We start from the raw sequence: 19,774 nt of genomic DNA, 5'->3' as shown, positions 1-19,774 counted from the left end.
TATATTTTTTTTTATTAAATTAGCCATCTCCTTTAATTGTATTTAAAGCAACAAAACGGAATTACATTAGAAAGGAGAAGTATTTTAGGAGTAAGTTTAGGAGAATCGACCATTCTCTTGTATTTGTCCTCGTTGCAAAACTAGGAAGACTGCAAGTTGTACATTTGTGAGCAATTAAGTAAGCGTGCGAATAATGGCGCGGAAATAGGTCGAATTTGTTTAATCAAGCGTACGAAATCAAAGTGAAACTCCGTTTCGTTCGGTTCTTCTCTATCTCCATCCACATAATTGATGTAATTATCTTACAAGTCATTGGCACATACTCATTCTGCCATCTAAGAAACTTCTTTTCTTGTCTGCTCGAAGGAAACGCGAATGCGCGTCCTCGAATGCATTCATGTCTACACAGGACGTTGTCTTTCGCATTTCAGTAATTGTTCACGCGTGGTACATCCACCGAAGGAGATCCTGTGCAATCGAGGATACGTTCAGTGGTTCTCCTTTCTAAATTTCCAATTCTATTCGTTCGACAAATTTTCTGTTGTAAGATTTAAAGCACAATATCAATTCTTCAAAATGTTCACCATCATATTCCTAATTCCCTTAATAACATAGCAACTCTGGCATTGCTATTACGTTTAAAGACAATTAATTAAACGTACGAATAAATTAATAGCCAATAATAATTTGTAACTATTCTTATATTACGACAATGTAAGAATTCCTGCAATAATATGCATTTAAGTTGCATGCATTTGTTTTTATGCATTAATTCTTATTAAATATGCATTTGTTTTTATGCATTAATTCTTATTAAATATGCATTTATTACAAACAAAAAATAGAAATTGACTTAAGACTTTCACGCTGTTCTTCTAGTGAAATTCATCAGAGTTGGTCTTCGGCTTATCAAATACGTTATATGTTGTTTCGTAAACCGTTTCGTGAATGTTGCTCATAAAGTTATATATAAGACGCTTGATAACCCGAAGATCAACCACGATAAATTCAAAAAATAGAACTAAAAAATTTGCAATGACAAAGATACGATTATGTTTCGTGAATAAACATGAAAAATATTTGTCATTGGTCCTTAAAACTTCTTTATATGTGTATTACCATACTTTAATACTGAGAACCGTCCCGTTCGTGAAATTAAACCGCGGAGACGATATGAAATGGAAAGTGCGGACTGGATCTTGCCCAACTGCAACCTCTTTAGAATGGTAAATATTTCGAGGACTTAGGCTAATCGCTCAAATTCCTGATTTACAATCGTATAATCTCATCTATCGATGGAATAAATGACAAGCATGTGATTATCAATTTCTCTTTTTCCCATTTGCAAAGAAATAAGGATTCTTCGCACATTGCTAACGAACGTGAAAATTCCGCTTTCTTCGACGCTTCGTAACTGATTGCTTCTAATGAACGAGTCGATCGAATCTTATCCTCGAATCATCTGGTTTCCGTGATCTTAGCAAGGGGAGCAGAATTTTTCACGCAATTCACATCGCGTACTTTCCACCTGACTTGTCTCCTTTACTACCGCTAACATAAATTTCTTTCTCAGCTTTATCTTTTTTTTGTTTTATCTCATATAATATCCGTTACGAACATCAGAACTCTACAATTTCGTAACACGCAATTTTATTCCAGGTAACGGAACGAAATTCTTTACTGTCATTAAGAAAAATGATAATTATTTGTATTCCAAGACCAAAATGATCGGAAATTTTAATTATCCAAAGTCTAGATAACAAATAATCTTTAGGTATATTGAACAGATTACCGTGGAAACTTTCTATTCTTTTAGAATATTAGTTCTTTCACGTAAAATGGTACTCTTATACCGAATAGGACATCTTGAAAACACAAACCGTTCCCTTGGTCGCCTAAACAAAGTTAAACAAATATCTACGTAGCTGTAATGAAAAGTTTCTTCACAGTCTGTAGCAATGTAACATTTACTCCGTTATGCGAAGCATTTGTAAGGAATGTGTGGTAATGCACAACATGACAGGGTATTGTGAGAACGATCTACCTGTTAGCATAAAAACAGCATTATACACTGGCCAATTGTAACGCACTGATTTCGACTGACTCGTTAAAAGAAAAATCCTCCCGTTGCGCGCTCATTACACAACAAAGGTGAATTTAAACGTATCTGGAAGCATTACGCGTGTGTTTATAGGGGTCAAGCACTTTTCTTCCCGCAAATCGAGAAAGCATTTACCGCGAGTTCATGACACCAACTGACAAAACATTTTTAAACGCATCGTGAAACGCTGCTGAAAGTAGATATACGCGCTGTTTAGAAACTATAACTTTCGAATGTAAGGCTGTATCTTGCTACATACTTTCAGTTCTTCTCAGCCCAAATTGATTCAATAGTACTTTTTTAACATTAAAAAAGTATCTCGAATTTGAGCAAAATAGTACTATAGAAAAAGGACTATTACGATTTCTTCTTTCAATCCTAAGATTGAAATATAAAAATTAAAAAATTCGCAGTGTGGTTATCTGTATAATACTTCATTAGATATCAGATCATTAAACAGCTATACAATAAAAATAACATATTTAAAAATATACGCTAAACTCCTTCCAGAAAGATATCAGATTTCAGTTATTATAAAATTGAAATAAAAATTGATTCTGGAACAGTTTCGTAACCGGCATGAAACCAAAAGGTAGTTTACAAGCTATATAACAACCAATTTTTAAACTCGGAAGTTGTATTTTACCAATTACTTAGATAAAGAATCATACCTTATACAGAATTACACTGGGTTTTACAGGGAAAATTTGATTTATGCCAACACTTTTGTTCATTACCGTAGTTTATCGAGCAGAAAGAAGCTGGATAATGGGAGAACGCGTTCACGTACAGATGCATGTATTTCATCGCAGTACGTCGATTAAACGAGGGTTACAACGTACCCGGAAATCAATCGTAAATCTCGCCATATTCTTCTTAAGCTTGTTTCGACGGTAATTCGACCGAAGGAATGCAAATATGGCCGAAACGTTGGCCGTTCAGCAAGTAAATACAGAAAACTATCGGTGATCCAGATTCGAGCGTGGACGGTTGGTAGATACGTCGTCGAACGATAAAATATTACCGCGAACGATATAGAAAGAGTCGAATTAAACATAGCCGGAGGAGTAATCGCGTCAGGCGATCGTGTAAAGTAAAAAGCGCTATACACGCGAGACAAATCCGAGACCTCGAGGCTGTTTTATAGAAACGGAACAAACGTTAATCTCACCGTTGATTCCTTTTCTTTCTTTGTTTCATAAGAGGTTACACATTGGCAAACAAAAATAAAATTGTTAATCAAGGTAGATAAACGAGACGGGTAATGTAGCAAAGCTCGCAATGCCCAAGATAGAAACGTATATACAGAGTGCAGAATATCATAAAAGACATGTAAGAGATCTTATGATCACGCACGTGAGGGAATTACAAGACAGGTTGCGTGAGAAAATTATTTCTTAATCGATTTTCCTTCATGAAAGATACATAAAACGTCTTCCGCGTGTGACGAATAAGTACGCATTAGCAGCCAGATGTTATTAGATATCTGGCTAACAAAGTATTGAAGTATAATAACTTGGATATAATAGATGTAAAAAAAGGAATTAATCAAGTTAATAACTTCAGGTGGTGAAATGAGTGAGATTTTACGTAGTTTTTCTATTAACGCAGTCCTTTTTTTTTCATTGCAATCTTTTGTGTTGGAACATTATGAAGAATTAGGCGAGTAAATATCGGGTTTCTCTTTCGATTTGTGGTATAGTAAGATAATTAATTAGAAGCTATCGTGCTGGAAACATTTCTTGACTGCATAAAAACGTCGAGTTCTTTCGCGCCTCAGTAAAGTAGGAAGTCGTATGACTCAGTAAATTCAAACGCGACTCATTGAATGGAAGACATGACCCGCTGTGTGCGGTGATTTATCGCGTGTCGATCATCGATCGTATCGGCGGCCTTCTTAAAATTGCGCGTTAAACGGTGGTCATGGCACGTTATTCGCCAACAACTAGCAAAGTGATACGAAGTGTGCGGCTGTTTATGTAAATAGGCTCCCTGATACGATCGTCTTAAAATCAGGTGCGTGGTTACGGTTTTCGTGTGTAATTATCTCGACCCGTGCGTCACAGCTACCTAATTACACCGACGACGATTGAAACCGCTCGATCGGCAACACGCTGACCATGCGACCTAATCATTGTACCTAACGGTGAAACTCGCATTAGGCGGCGTGTGATTAAACCTGCAGCACGAGGATATCGTAGCTCTCCTGTCGCTCGAACCCTTCACTGAAGGTAGAGCACTAGGCTGCACGTGCCGGCAAACCACGTGTCGATCTACTTATCCATATCAGAAAGTATTTCAGTTCAGTAGTAGATTAAGCCATTAAAAAATGTAAAGTGTCTTTCGATCATATCTCTACTGAATGCTATTTATTCATGATACACCACTGTATTACGGCGTGCTAGCTAAAATTGCTAATATCGAAATATATATTTGACAATTAAATGTGAGTGTTAAGTTTCATACACATATGTATGCAATTCACAGGGTATTTCGTGTAATTTGGACAAATTATATTTTTGAAATTATCAGAAACAGACGTTATAAGGTAGAACTATGCAATGACGAAGAGTGAATGATTTTATGTACCGGTTAATTTAAAAAATACGATTATTTACTATTTAAAAGTACTTCTTCTGAATGGAAGCTCGTTAAAACTTTATTGACCTGGTTATCTCCAGATTTCGATTGCCGCTCTCTACAAAGAGTTATGAAAATACCTATGTCTTAAAACTATTAGTTGAAGAATTACTTCAGCTTGAAATAAGGCGAATGACAAGTATTTTAATGTGTGTAAGTTATTTTAGTATTCCACTTCTATGTTTCCTTTCTTTATCCGTTCTATCAATACAGAATACGCTATCTCTGAAGACATAGAAATATTTGTCTTATATGTATGGATTTAAACTGGGTCATAGTGAAACTGAAACATGTCGAAATATGTTAGCGAAACGATTATGGTTTCAGAACTACGAAAAGATTATTTTATTCAAGTTTCTTTGATTTAAAAATGATTTTGATTTTGATTTTGATTTTGAAATGAATGGCGATGATCGAAATAACCTCGATTCTTCAGATGTTAATATGTAGATCTATGGAATATATAATGTACTAGTACCCTCTAAATCTAGATGGAGTAGTAACACTAATAACAATAGCATCATATTGCCAGGAAATTGAAATAATATATTAAAAATCGATTCAGTGATCTTTATATAATGCAATCTAACATTATCTATCTATAATATACCAAATTAGTTTATAGTACTGTCCTTAAAAAAAACATACATGACTCTGTCAAATATCGGTATTGCAAGAGAATTCCACACTATTTGCAAATTTATGAAAATTCCACACAGTATGAATGACTCATGCAAAATGTGGTTTAGAGAACTGACGGCAAAAAATTATGGTAAAAAAATTCAATCGTTTGCCAAACTGAATTTATGATAGAACTTATGACATACTAGACTTAGCGCTGTAGCGAAACTCAGAGAGTTACACAGATGGTTTTACGAGATTTGTGAACTATTCGGAGTGGTCCACTTTATCGTGAGATAGCGGTTAGTGTCACAAACGACTCTGTCCAGAATAATATATAGTAATTTCATTTCGGGGTCAAATATTTCTTCCTCTCGCAGAGATTATCATGATTTCGAAGTTACCCACTTTTCGAATAACACACAGTGGAATTAAACAGATAATGGCGATCAAAACTTTTTAACTTTGTTTCTATCTGCAATATTTCAATCAAATTTTGGCAAATTAAACGAATATAAATGATAGTAAATAACAGAGGCTGCCTAGATATTTGCTTGTAAATTATTAGGATAAGATACTTTTTATAATTTCACAATATTTGCTTTTTCATAACATTGTGGGATATTTTATAGGATATTTGATACTTTTATTTTGCTTTGATAATTCTGATTCTTTTAATTGTAATTTTAATTTTGTATTTTTGAAAGTTGTTATAATTCAAATTTCGAAATTCATTTGTCAGATTGAACGATTTCGAATTATAAATTTAATAGCATACCACTTTTTACACGTGCTATTCAAAGATAAATTAAAAAATAACAGATGTAAGAACTAACAACACATTGCATGGATTAGGCAAAGTAATATAAAAATTTATCACATTTTCCACGATACACGCTATGACGATTCGAGTATTCAGTGAACTTTTTTTGATCCTACGCTTACGAATAGCGACTGTGCGAAGTGCTCTTACGTTAGAAAGAAATAGTTGGGCTGCGTTCTATATAGAAACTGTGTCCGATTTCGAAACAACGAGCACGCGTTTCAGGAATAAAAAGCAGCAACTCGAACCATTGCTAAATCGAAAAACAGGGAGCAGTGACATCAAACGTGACTAGCGAATTCTGTGGAATCGTAGCATGTTTTCAACTGGCCAAACGTATTCTGCACTCGCGGTTTTAGCCTTTGTTTTGTTCTTCAGAGAAATATACGAAATAAGTGAAACCGGTACAAAACATAACACAAGCACGAGCTACGAAATTAGAATAGTTAACTGCAAGTATAGCGTCGCACAAATCGCACCCTACGGCGTTACAGTATCGTTAATTTTGATTGTGCGCATAATAAGCTCATATTGCGGTAATTCGCGACGGCTTTCTAATCCGTAAATGTTTGTTAAATTAACGGACAGAGTTAACTAGATTCCAGTTAACTGTCCTGGTAAAACCTCGAACAAAATAGGTGTAGAAGTAAACAATGTAAATAAATCTGTCAAAGCAAGTTTAAAATAAGGAAAACGACGTTGGAAGCGCGTCGAATTTCAGTCTAACCATACCAGAACCGAACATTCCTTAAACATAAAAGTTTTTGCGCTCACTTTCAGATCGGAGTAACGAATCAAAACATAAATGTTTCCGCGAAAACAAAGAAACTTGAATAAATCTTGCGAAACTGCAGTGAAACTAATCGTTTTACTGTGTAAAATGTAATTACTACTGCGCATATTAGATATTTAAATTTTATAAAAAAATAAAATTGATTGTATAAAGAAGAACAATATAATTTTTATTTTACGAGTTTAGTAAGTAGCATGTGTATGCGTATGTTATGTATTTATATATAGGATATAAAAAATATTTCACTGCATAATTCTTACGAAAATTGTAAAAAAGTTATTGAGAAATATCCAAAATGTTAAGAGAATTTATATATATTTTTATTTTAACAAATTTATTTATTACTATAAATATACATGTCTAAAATATATTATTGTAAATCACGCTAAAATCACGGAAAAATACAACAGACACTAATGGTAAAATATAATTTGTTCATTAAATCTTGATAATAATCTTAATAATAATGTACTCTCTAACGTGAAATTATTTAAATTGCATACTCAGAATAAGGTTTCTGACACATGCACAGTTCTCTCCTTATCGCGATACGAGGAATTAGTTACATTTCTTGTCTACAGTAGACCGTTAATTGACAATTATGAAAATAGCTACTGTCGGAAAAAAGTGAAAAAGACTAATCTATGCATTCAAAGAATATTTATCGGCGTGCAGCACGAGACAAGAACAATACCCATTAAAGTGCATTCCACAGGCACAACTCAAGGCCTGCCGTGCAAAATTGCAAGGCACTTTTAAAAAGCCTACGTAAGTCTCGTGACCCCAAGTATATTCTTACGTGCGTGAGTATAGCTCATAGCCAATAAAGAATATGAGTTTGATGTTATCATGTTTCAATTAAAAGCTGGATTAGATTGAAGGCAACTAAATTATTAGTTGCAAATTATAAAACGTTTTTCAAAACATTTACATACTAATTACTGTATACAACTATGACATATGTAATATGTAATTAACTTTAGATAGTTATTTTGTAATAAGATAGTATTTGTAATAAGATTATTGTAAGATAGTAATAATTTTGTCAAGTGGAATGTTAAATTTTATATAAAGTAAATATTACTAGAAAGAAAGAGAGAGAGAGAGAGGGAGAGAGAGACAAGAGTAACTTCAGTTAAACTGTTATTATTTCATCATCACTTACATTCATTTTTAATACGCTATTTATCTTCTAAAACGCATGTAATATACGAATAAGCAATCGCCCGCAATTAACAGAAAAAATTACAAGAATAATGCTCCTAGAACAAAAACGTTCTCTCACTCCATCACATTAACTTCAACTGACTAATTTATTTATTACAACATAAACTAGTCTATTAGCTTTTTCTTTAACTGAATTGTGTCTGACTAAGTACGAGTTAGAGACAAATGAGAAAATAGCACGAACTAAACAGATTTATCCTCTAACCACATTGTCTAACTGTTATGAGCATAAAAGCTTGCAAATATCATGGTTAATAATATATTATGCCCGTAAATTAAGAATATCAACAGTTAGCAGCTACGACAGTCCTATCTTTCATTATTAATTTTATTAGATTTTATAGCATCAAAGAAAAAAAAAAGCGCATACAGCAAATTATTCGCTTGCTATGCTGGATGTATGCGTGATGATGTACAATAGTTGTAAACCAAATTAAGAGACAATATATAGTTATCTATATAGTGATACAAGCTTAAGAATTCTTTGTTTCAAAGTGTATCGTATTAAGAGTCAATTAATTAGGAATTGTGAGAAGTTATGAAGATTAATGAAGGAATAATATAAAAAATTAAAATACACGTAAAGCATAGATAAATATTTAAATTCATGTGAAAGAAGGAAGACCACATTTAGTTATCTTAGTGAGCGTTCATAGGGTTAACAAAACTGACAGTTATGCAAATTCATATTTTCCTGATCATAATTGAAAAAATAACCTGAACAGAGATTTGTTTCGCCTGATATCGTGCACTTATGGGAAATTTAAGAACAAATAAATGTACAGAAGTATATAGATAATGCAAAATTAGATAAATCTAATACCATTTTGAACCAATTAGAGGTAAATTAAGGACTCGAGCAAAAACAAGATTCCAAGCCAATAACTTTTCTCTATATTATATGATGGAAGGAATTACGTGGGAGAGCGAAGAAGTTGAGTTGAAACAAGTTTTCCAGACAACGGCTGTGACCGAGAAAAAGAAGAAGGTGACGTGGTGCATTGCTTGGCGACTTTCCGCGCCGGTCAGCCGATCGAGTCACGAGAGTTGCACGATGCGCTATGTGCTACGTGGCATCTCGACGTTGTATCTCGGGATTCGATTCAAGGACTTGCAGCGTGTTAAAGTTCACCACGCTCTCGGAGTCTTGCAAGAGCTATGCTATCGTGGGTGCAAGAAATGCATCGCACGTTGCACCATGATCGACGAGTAAAACGTTTGCCATCTTCTCACGTGACCGATACTCCTTACTACTCGCGTCGTTATTATCTTAAAGCCAATTAGAAGCACCTGAGAAATAGGGATAACTGCATTCTGATTCATCGTAAGCCGGAGCTACTACCACTGTCGGTGCATCGTACTTCACGATCGTTGGAATTCTTCTCCTTTATCTGATGTTTGTTACGGGAACGTCCAGAAGGTCTGTTTGCGAATTGGAAAACGTAGAGAGCTGAGAGGCTTTTCTCACGAAAGGTCATCTGTAGCGAATTCAAAATGGCTCATGAACGTTGCTGATTGTAATTGGCTCGCTCGCGGCTAATTCTATAACTGATAATTCACGGTCAAATAAAGTTCCCTTTCGTCGAGTTACAAGAACGTTTATTAATTTGATAAATCTGAAAGTAGCTTAAAATTAGATCAAAGGATTTTTCGTTTCAAGCTACCCGAATTGCTTTAAAATTGTTTCTGGAATTTATATTTCAACGTAAAGGAGGTTTATCTGAATCTAACAGTTCTTCGGTTTGCACGGAAATATATTTTATATACGTGTCGCAATTTATTTTATTCAGTAAAATTTAGTAAAATAAATTGAGGCATATATATAAAATACATTTCCGTACAAACCGGAGGACTGTTATATTAGATCCAGATATGTTTTCTTTACATACGTACAAACTCCTAATTACTAAACTACGGATTTCTCGAGCTGTTCTGAAAGTTGTCTGTCAACTTACATTTTAAAATACAAACGCTTTTTTGTTTCAAAGATTAAACGAAAAATTTTATCGATCTTATAATCCTGCCTTTGGATAAATATTTTTAAGAACTACTTGAAGATGTAGATGTTTAAACCTTGATAACGAGACTTCCTAATCCATGTTTACCAATATTTTCTTTTTCAGTTTTTAATACCGCTTTCTTGATAACAATCTATGTGTATCTACCGTATTTACGAGACAAAATGGTAAAATATATGAAGCAAGCAGGCAGTAATGTTGACGTCGTAAAACCATGATTCTGCAACCCTTAACTCTCCAGATATGTATATGCAATCTCTGCCTCTCTCTCTCTCGCCTTTTTATTCGCCCTCTGATAACGTTCCGGTTTTCAGGATGAAACTCGCCTATTCGCCGATGTCCTATTCGTTTTCATAATTGTTCTGAAATTTACGACCTATCAAACTCAATACGACATCTGAAGTTAACGTTCTTATAGCCACTCCGTGATTTATAATCGGTCGTAAACTTAATAAAGAGACGTATATCCATAAATTTTACTTTAAATACTTCTTAGAAGTATCTATTAGTCTATTAGCTCCTGAACCCATCTGTGTCCGTAATTACAATTTGGATTTTTTAAGATATATGGAATTTTTTTAAGTATGCTATTTTCAGACATACGATATATTGAAATCAAATTCGTTGATTTATTTAATAAGTGAACTTATTACAAATTTGTCCTTTTAATATTCGTTTTCCTATAATTTCGAAATTTGTTAATCCAAGTATACTACTTCGCAGTAGGAACTTAATTATGACGTTACTAAAATTGCTATCAAATCGTAATTATACATATGTATATGGATCTCATGAACATTGTTCTTAAGAATCGAAAGGCAAGCTCGTACGCGAGCCGTACAATTTTTCACGGTAGAAATTAAACGCTGACCAAGACAGTAATAATTTATGTAATCTCATTCGACGCTGCATGCAACGAGAACTTTGTAATAAGCCACGATCCGCATTGGAGTCGACTGTCTTAATTGCTAAACCGTTGATTACTGCTATACCGTAATACATTCTAAATCATCGCGTCGACGGCTCATTTGTATCTTTGTACGTATTACCAGTAGTGGAACAATGTCTTGCAATCACACTGATTCGAAAAATTGCAAACGAACGTAGCCAACGGTGATTCAGAAGAGTAGTAAAATAAATATGCACGCTGCAAATGTAAGCTTGTCATGATTGCCTCTCATTTAAACAAACTAAACGTCAAAAACATTTATGTATAACTTATATGTAACGAATATATACATAACGTTTTAATGTATCATAGACCATTACTAGCAAAAAAAATGCATGTATCAGACAAGGAATGATATGAAGAGATAATCCCTTCGTGTTAATTACGAATATGAAGTGAGTATCCTGTCACTATAGTTATACATAAACAAGATAAAATATATAGAAAAGATGTTAGAGAAGAACTTCCTGAGAAGATAGAAACATCTATCACGATCTATTTACTATACAAAAATATAACTATTTTTGAGTCTAATGTAAAAACGTTTCCTTGGTACGAATCTATACCTATATAAGATTTCTTTACTTATTTTTACTCAAAGAATACACCGACACGACTTTATAAAATAGTCTTAAGATATCCTATGAATATGTACATAATTAAATAGATTCACTTACGAAGACATTACTCATTACGTCTAACATTCACAAGGAGTAGTACGAATATTACACAATATGAGACTATTGATAATCGACAGTGACAAACAGGGTCAGAATGAAAGGAATGGCCTGTAAGCGCGAAGAAGTGGTTCGAGCAAATCGTGGGTGTAATGGTATCCGGTAGTAATATAACGGCAATATATGGGAGCGTTCTTATTTTTGTAGTTTCGCGTCACGGCTTGTCGCGGAATGGAATAATTCTCGCCAACAAGCAAGATCAAGGGAATCTGGTTTTCTTAAGCAGTAGGTGCAGTTTCAAGTGTATTCGTGCTTATCTGGACGCATTGCCGTATTTGCATGAAACTGTGGCGTATGTTAGCCGCCGCTTCGTCTCGTGACGAAGAGTACGATAGGAAAACGGCTCCAGTCATTGTGCTCGCTTTAGAACACCGCCACAGATCTTATCCTTTAATCACGACCGACCCGCATAAATGGATTCTTAGATTCCAATCGTCGCGTTCTTTCGCTAGCCGGCTATTATGCATCCTGAACAATTGCGTTTACACGTAGAGGCGTCAATGCACGGGAATGATTTTTTCACGGGACCGAGAATTGCGGTGAAACGTCGAATAGAAAGCTGTCTGGTTTCTACAGCCTTTGATATGTGTAATTAACAATTTCACGTTAAGATTTCATATAATAAATTTTTTATACATATAGTGGATATTCATCGGTATTTCATTTTAGTATGATAGTTGTGTATCTCTCAGTTCAACAGTAAAGAAAATTGAAAGTGGACTGCTGGATAATTTGGTCAATGTCACCTCTACGAAAGTTTAACTTTCTCTCAAAGAAATTCTACACTGCAATGAAGGTATACGTTTCTCGGAAAGAAACAAAGTTAAATAGCGGAACCTTGACTTCTTACTCGTTCCGTAGGATATATACAGCGTGGTTGTACTTTCTTAGTGGTTAGTGAGTTGCATTGTGCATTTATTAATCAAATAGCACATACGATTATTAGTTTTATAATGATTTATCAAAGACGCAAAAAGATTTCTATAAGAAAGCTGTTTATTGTAATGAGGGGAACTTAATAGAATATTTGAATTATAAGATGCATTTAATAACGTACATACATACAATATATGTATGTATGATATGCATGTTGAAATAATAAATTATCTATAAAACGAATTATGTACATCGTTCATTGGATGCAGCCGACATTACAGTTACTTTGCAATGACAAAGATCGTCTAATAAATTTTCTACCAATGTGTTTTACCATAGCATGTTTTACTCTATAACCGCGTGCTCTGCATGTATGAAATTCATTAATCATAGTTTAACCTGCTTTCGCGGCGTTGCACCGATATTTTAAAATCATTTGATCCGTATGATATATACGTTTAACAAATATTCACCTTGGTGAGGGAAAGGTTATTAAAGCACGAGCGTACTTGACACACGAATTTATGCTACATCAACAAGTTTCTGATATCGTTTCGGTCAACCACGCACACAATCTTCTTTCTATACTTGCTTCTACTATTTTATGCACATTCATCACCTCTCGCCCGTTTCTTTCACTCTCTTACTGTTCTAATATCCACTGGTTCTGCAAGTAAAAACTGACCGGCACCATACACTTTAAACTGTCCCCTACTTAATTGAGAAATAAGAGACAATTTTCCACCTGTTAAGGTATCGCAAACCTTCGTCCACTAGGAAAAATGCGTTCGTAAAAAAAAAAAAAGATTATAAGCCGGTTTCTGATCATTTAATTGATCATAGACCTACCATCGGCCGAATTTGGTTTCATGTTTTTATTGATTAGATAATGAGTTCTTGGCAGAATCCTGAAATAAGCGATCGACGCGTTTCTCTTTATCATTATTATAATATATTTAATATATTCGATATATATATATTCATATACTTGACATATACACATATTAAATATATGTCATTTATTATTATAAATTAATCTATTTATAAAATATTTGAATTTCAATAATTATTTATACAACATGAAAAGAAATGAATTAAACAGAATACAGGCAATGCAGGTTAATAATCTAGTGATTACGTGACATCGTTGCGACAAGATTTGCAAACATGTTCTCGCATGTCGTACACCTTCAATTTTCATTGCATATGTAAATGTGTAATACATGGAAAGCATGGTAACAGAACACTTGTCTATTTAGGTTGAGTGTCATTTGCCCAGGATTACTTAGAGATTTGTAATTAATATTTGACAACATATATTTACTTGGATTTAGAACATCGAACCTATCATAACTTACTAACCTAATCGCTTTTTATGTCACATTTATCGAAATGTTTTCGTGAATCGTAAACGTAAATCAGGAAACAGGAAAATTAAAGAAATAGTAAACCTTGGAATTTGAAATACGTATTCTAAACTGAGAATGAACTGTTTTTGCATATTCACTTTCTCTGCCCTCGTTTTCCTAATTTCAAGAAAAAAACAAATAATAATATTCGAAAGTTATCGTCCTAACTTAAACTTACATGTAAACCTAATTAAACGAAAATTTTATAAAAATATTATAAATTAATTTCTTACATTTAATTAATCCTGATATTCTCTTCAGGTTCACACGACTCTAAATTAAATTTATATTTTAACAAATATTGTTAAAACATAGATAGTAATATAAATTAAAAGAGAAGAATTTATTGTTAATGAATAGTATTTCAATTCTTCCAACATGTAACCGTTTACTCGAGCAAACGTTAAAACAAGACAATCGGTGACAAATAATAACGGAGAACGTGGGTGTGAATTTTTCAAATGCTCCAGAGATTACTCATTGTCTTTCCCTCTTTGTTCGCCTGCTAAGCTAGGCATGATTGCATCTTTACATTCAAGGATGACTGGAATATATAAGCGCGACATGCACGAGTGGTGATCGTTCGACCCGAAGTCTCGACTTGTTGACTGCATTCGAAGCCGGTTAAGAGATACATAGTACAATGCGTACATACGTATATCGAATGACGTTAAAAGCTCAACTGCTGGAAAATAGTAGTATGAGATACATTTGAAAATAAGAGATTGATAAAAATACCAAATTTATGATTCATAGTTAAAATGCGACAATGAAAGGAACTATTCTGGTTCAAAATTCATGTTCCATATCTTAAAACGATATAAAAATAACATAAAATTTTTAGTAATTATATAAAAGTATTACCAAATGATATCAAACTTAATATACTCGGACTTCGTTAATTATATAAATGTTCTAATGAATAGGAATGGTGCACAAATATTTTTCTCTAACGACTGTATATAAATATTTTTCGATAAAAATGACCGAATCTTAAAAATAAATTCACATATCTTCTTTTTTTAATTGACGTATCTTTCTATATAAAGTAACAGTGAAAGGAAAATGAAAGTCAAACTTGTTGAGGTGTTTTATGGAAACTTTAAAAGTGTACGAGTTTTAACTTCGTCGTTTTAATGAACCTTAGGAAAATCGGTACGGCTACAGGAAACTAGAGAGCACTTAAACGTGTACGAAGACGAACAAGGAGATGCACGTAATCTCTCAATTTCTCTCAAAGAGAAGCGTTATAAGATCTATCTTACGACAGTCCTTTTTTTTACACTACCAAGTGGCACATTCTCGTCGCCAAGAATGGACAACGTTGTAACGAAACTCGTCAATCGACGTCCCTCTGCGTCCTTTCGATCGCGTGTTTCTATTTTACTTAGCATTTGATATTTGCCAATGTTACGAAACTTTACGGTTTCACCCGCATATCTATTTGCGTGCAGCAAAATTCATGCGCTCATTGGAAATGAACAACGCTTGTATAGTTCGAACTGTTTCAATCACATTTTGTCGCAATCTACAAAAGTTAGAATTACTTCATAATAATTGGATATATAGTTTCTAAAGAAAAATAAATATTATCTGGAGTGATAACGTCATTAGAGATCTAATTAATATGTAATTATATCTAATAATAATATTTAATTTTATTTTAAATGTGTTGAATACCTAATATGACCTGTATTTTATTCCGAAAGTATAATCGACCGTTTCAAAACCAGTATAAAAAACTTTGAAAAGTTATTTAAGAAATTTTGAGTAAAAGCCACGCAAATATACAGCCTACTGTTAATATTCAGGTAGTTGAAATAGAAAATTTAATATCTTACTGTTGCGAGTTTATTTCGCTGTGTCTTTCAACCGAAAGGGCACATCATGAGTACTTATTACAAAACTGACAATAAGTTGGAAGTAAATGATATCTCATATTCTCCTGTCTCCTCTTAATTTCTTACCATTTATTAAGTTTATAGTTTTATGATAGTAGTAAAACTTTAAAATCCTTTAACTACCTATATAAGTATGAAGAATCTGATTTATGCTCGTGTCACTCTTTTTCCTTATAATGGACCTCCAAGCAGTCTCTCAAAGTTTTTATATCAATATATGTACTTATTTACTCTATCTACGTTCTACCTATATATCCCTTAATAATTCAATTTTAATTGCGTGACGTAGCAGAGAATTTTTTCTTTTATTAGAGCAATTGGGATCTCCATAAAAAGATTTCATAGTGGTATGGCCAATAAATTTAATGCTAGTCACGTTTATGGTATCGTTCGTTTTATTCAAGTGAAATCATTTTTAATTATTTCCTCTTAGATGGATTCCAATAATCACTAAGATTGCAATGTGACACCATTTAGCTGGGTGTAAGAAACTAGAATATTAACTCGGTCCGTCTTAAACGCGGGTGTCAGCACCTGTTACTTATGAACCAATAGTCGGTCTTTAACAGAACGTTAAATTCAAGGCGGCAAAGTAGGACCGCATTCCGACCAACAAGGAGTCAAGTGTCGTGCAACTTATAAGTGGCCAATAAGTGTAATTACTTATGTAGGCTTAGACTAAGGTCGACCTAGAAAACCGGACAATATTAATCATTTCAGAATCCTGATCATGCGAATACTAGGTATATATGAAAATATACGTGTTTGCAAGCGAGACGTGCAAGAATTTTCGTATAACTGCATATGCATGATCAACATATTTATTTCTCTAAGCTACATAGATATATAGATGAGAAAAAAAGACACTTTAATAGCGTCATTATTGTTTGCTACAAGATATGACATTGACTTATGCGAAATAAGCTGGCTTTCAACTTTACCTATTCGACTATATGTATACACTACGTAAGTGCATAGCTCTCTGTGCACTTGAAAAATGGTTAAGCAGCACGTGCTTGCTTAACTTGTAGATACTGACGTCGATGAATTTTGTATCTTGCGCTATTATACAGGTTTTCCCCTAATAAAAAATTAAACAGAGGCAATCTGATTAATCACATTTGGTAGGTGTTTTAAAGATGTTCTATAAACTATGTCTATGATATTTTATAAGCAAAATAAATCTCTATATAGGTTTCACTTCTGTAGTTGTAAAAATGTCTTTCTTTCCAATTTTGGAAAATCATAATTTTTAAATTTACATCGTACAATTTAACAAATTACTACCAGTGGCATTAAAAATTCTAAGACACTATTTTTAACTTTCTTATTATGTTCAATTCCTTACTTATATTCCTTACGTACACATATGCAAGTTTCAAGAATATTTTTTTTAGCCGGTATTCTTTGGACTTTTTCTATGGTCAGTTTCGGACCATTCCAGACAAAGGTATCGAAGTCTTTTGACCAAAAACGACGCGAGTACGAACGTCTCGTATGATTCATGTATATTTCATTGTGTTCACGACGAACGCGACAGCAAATCCATACGTTCCCTTGCCTTAGAGAGACAGAATGTGCTTGGCTGGTGCACGTGACTATGCCCGGCGCAATGTGTTTCGCGTCACGTGCATCGGACAGTGCACCGACTGCCACGCTCTCGTGCACGTGAATTCTGCATAAAGGAGCAACGGTATCGACACTTTTATAGCTGGAGAACAGAAATCAGGTCTGTCCAAGCTCGCGCCACTTGTCAATCGGATTAATAACATCCGTTGCAATGCCTTAACCTTTCGTGTAATTAAGGTATATTTCTTTAACACTATAGCTACTGAAACATTGATCTTTCCTTTTTTTGTTAGTTATGAACGATAGCTGACATGAATGCAGGCTGATGAACGCAGGTGTTTTAGACAAAGTTAAAATATTGGCTTTTATTGAGATAGAAATATGACTATATATATCTAATTATTCTCATTATACCATTTTAATCTGGATGTTTTATGTATAAATATATCCAGGTATGTGGTATGAGCCTGTAGTTTTAATGTTAATACAAGTTATATTACATTTTATTGCGTTAATATTAAATATAACGAATATTTAAAATTCGACAAATTTTTAGAGAATTAGTTCAAACTCGAGATTAGCATTGTTGTTTCTTTGGTGAAATTAATAATGTTATGCAAGTGTTATGAATTTTTATTGGATAAACAGTCAAATGATAGTGATAAATTGATGTTTGCAATTATGTTATGCAATAACAGTAATGAGAAAGAATGTTACTAACGTAGTATGTCTAGTTTAATTTTAGTTAAATGCAATATACTGTTGGTTTAAGATTAAGAAAAATAAGAAAGTACATTAGTATTAGTTTAGAAAGGGTTGCTTAATAGTATGTATTACTTTAGAAAGGTTAGATAGAGAAATATAGAAAGGGGATAACCAATGAAGACGTAAACGATGAAGGAAATGCGTGAGAAGTGAGAATTTTTTCACAAAAACGGGCATCCAGTGTTTAACCTGCGAGGTGCGGTCATGAGAGAATTATAAAGCATTAATAACTCAGTTTTAACATATAGGGTTATTCATGCACTTGCAACAATATCCTTTAAGTAATTCCATCTAAATAATTTCTTGCTTTTATATATACATATGTTAAAGGAGAAAGATGAATGGCAAGAAGATCTATTTTTCCACAATTTCGTTTTTTTTTTTTTTTTATGAATGTAACATATAATGCAGTCTTTTAATAATAAATGTACATATTTTCCTTTTTACGCATTGGTTATAGTATTTTGATCTGTTTAAGGTATAAGTAATATTGTATGCCAGACAATTACTTATTTCACTACTACCCTTCCCTTTCCTTCCTTCAATCGTTTAACATTTAATTGACTAATTTAATTATTTACCTGGTTGCTAGATTGCTGCACGTTGGTCTTGAAATTTCAATTGTTCGCGAGAGCCTGTATTTGTGTTTCACTCTATCGATGGAACGAATATCGCACAATGGAAAGAAACAAATCCATTGCCAATGAAACGCGTATGTGCAAGATCGCATTCTCTGTAAACACACCAGATAGATTATTATCGTGCAAAGATAAACTCATTATAACGTAATACTGGAGAAATTATATCTTACGGCATTCGGAATCTTTGCAGAAAAATTGTCAAATAAACTTACTCACAAACTTTGTCTGCTCATCAAGACGAATTTGTACGTTGAAAACGCAACAACTGATCATTCTGGTCGATACAGATCGATGACTCGAATCGAACATATTCGAGCTGGAACGTGATACCGACTCATGAATGTATTCTTTCGAGTCTCTTTCTGTGATAAAGTGCGTGAAAACATCGGAGAAAACTAGTTTACTTATCGTAGTATAAGCGTACGTTTAGATATGCGATAATACGAAATGGATACCGCGCGCCGCGTGTAAAGAAAGGGTTAGGCTACGTTCGACTGAAATATCGTCGTTCAATAGGCGAAGTGATATACTTTAAATGCTAATCTACTTACTCGATGGCCGAAACAACCTCTTGTAATATGTTACGTTTTTCCTCAACGGATTTTCTAATCATTTCACTTCGAACGTTTCGCTCGACTGTGTAAACTACGCGATCACCTTGAAGTAGTCGAGTGAAACTATAGTGTATGTATGAGGATGTTCGT

At 33.7% G+C, this 19,774-nt stretch overlaps 1 protein-coding gene across 2 annotated transcripts in view; it reads right to left on the bottom strand.

Moving 5' to 3' along the window:
- The window catches only part of LOC126869851 (uncharacterized), a 76,466-nt gene that overhangs the window by 48,800 nt on the left and 7,892 nt on the right, over positions 1 to 19,774 (bottom strand). The window contains exons 1-2 of one of the 2 annotated variants that reach the window (XM_050626910.1): positions 19,622 to 19,727; positions 19,011 to 19,162 (exon numbers count right to left, since the gene is read on the bottom strand). The exons of the other annotated variant lie outside the window; for it this stretch is intronic. The gene's annotated coding sequence lies outside the window, so the exon portion shown is untranslated. Of the gene's footprint in view, positions 1 to 19,010; positions 19,163 to 19,621; positions 19,728 to 19,774 lie in introns of those variants that run through there. 2 annotated transcript variants of the gene reach the window in all.

Source organism: Bombus huntii, chromosome 9 (genome assembly GCF_024542735.1).
Source record: "Bombus huntii isolate Logan2020A chromosome 9, iyBomHunt1.1, whole genome shotgun sequence".
Taxonomy (NCBI): Eukaryota; Metazoa; Arthropoda; class Insecta; order Hymenoptera; family Apidae; genus Bombus; species Bombus huntii.
This window is presented reverse-complemented; position numbering and strand designations above follow the sequence as displayed.